We start from the raw sequence: 233 nt of genomic DNA, 5'->3' as shown, positions 1-233 counted from the left end.
GGCAAGAAGTTTGACCAAAATTCATTATTATATGCTAAGGCAAGAAGTTTGACCAAAATTCATTATTATATGCTAAGGCACAATTTTCCTCCAAGTAAATTTTGAATAAAAAAATATAAAATGATAAAAATTTCTTAAAATAAAAATTATCATCCCTCTACATATTATGTGTACAAAATAAATCAGTACATAAAATTTAGACAAAAATCAGTATTTTAAAAGTCTTAAGTTCT

General features: G+C 23.2%; 1 protein-coding gene across 1 annotated transcript in view; it reads right to left on the bottom strand.

The window, feature by feature from the left end:
* The window catches only part of AGTPBP1 (ATP/GTP binding protein 1), a 188776-nt gene that overhangs the window by 64619 nt on the left and 123924 nt on the right, over positions 1-233 (bottom strand). The gene's annotated exons all lie outside the window — the stretch shown is intronic.

The sequence above is a fragment of the Bison bison genome, unplaced genomic scaffold (genome assembly GCF_000754665.1).
Source record: "Bison bison bison isolate TAMUID 2011002044 unplaced genomic scaffold, Bison_UMD1.0 scf7180017864141, whole genome shotgun sequence".
Taxonomy (NCBI): domain Eukaryota; kingdom Metazoa; phylum Chordata; class Mammalia; order Artiodactyla; family Bovidae; genus Bison; species Bison bison.
This window is presented reverse-complemented; position numbering and strand designations above follow the sequence as displayed.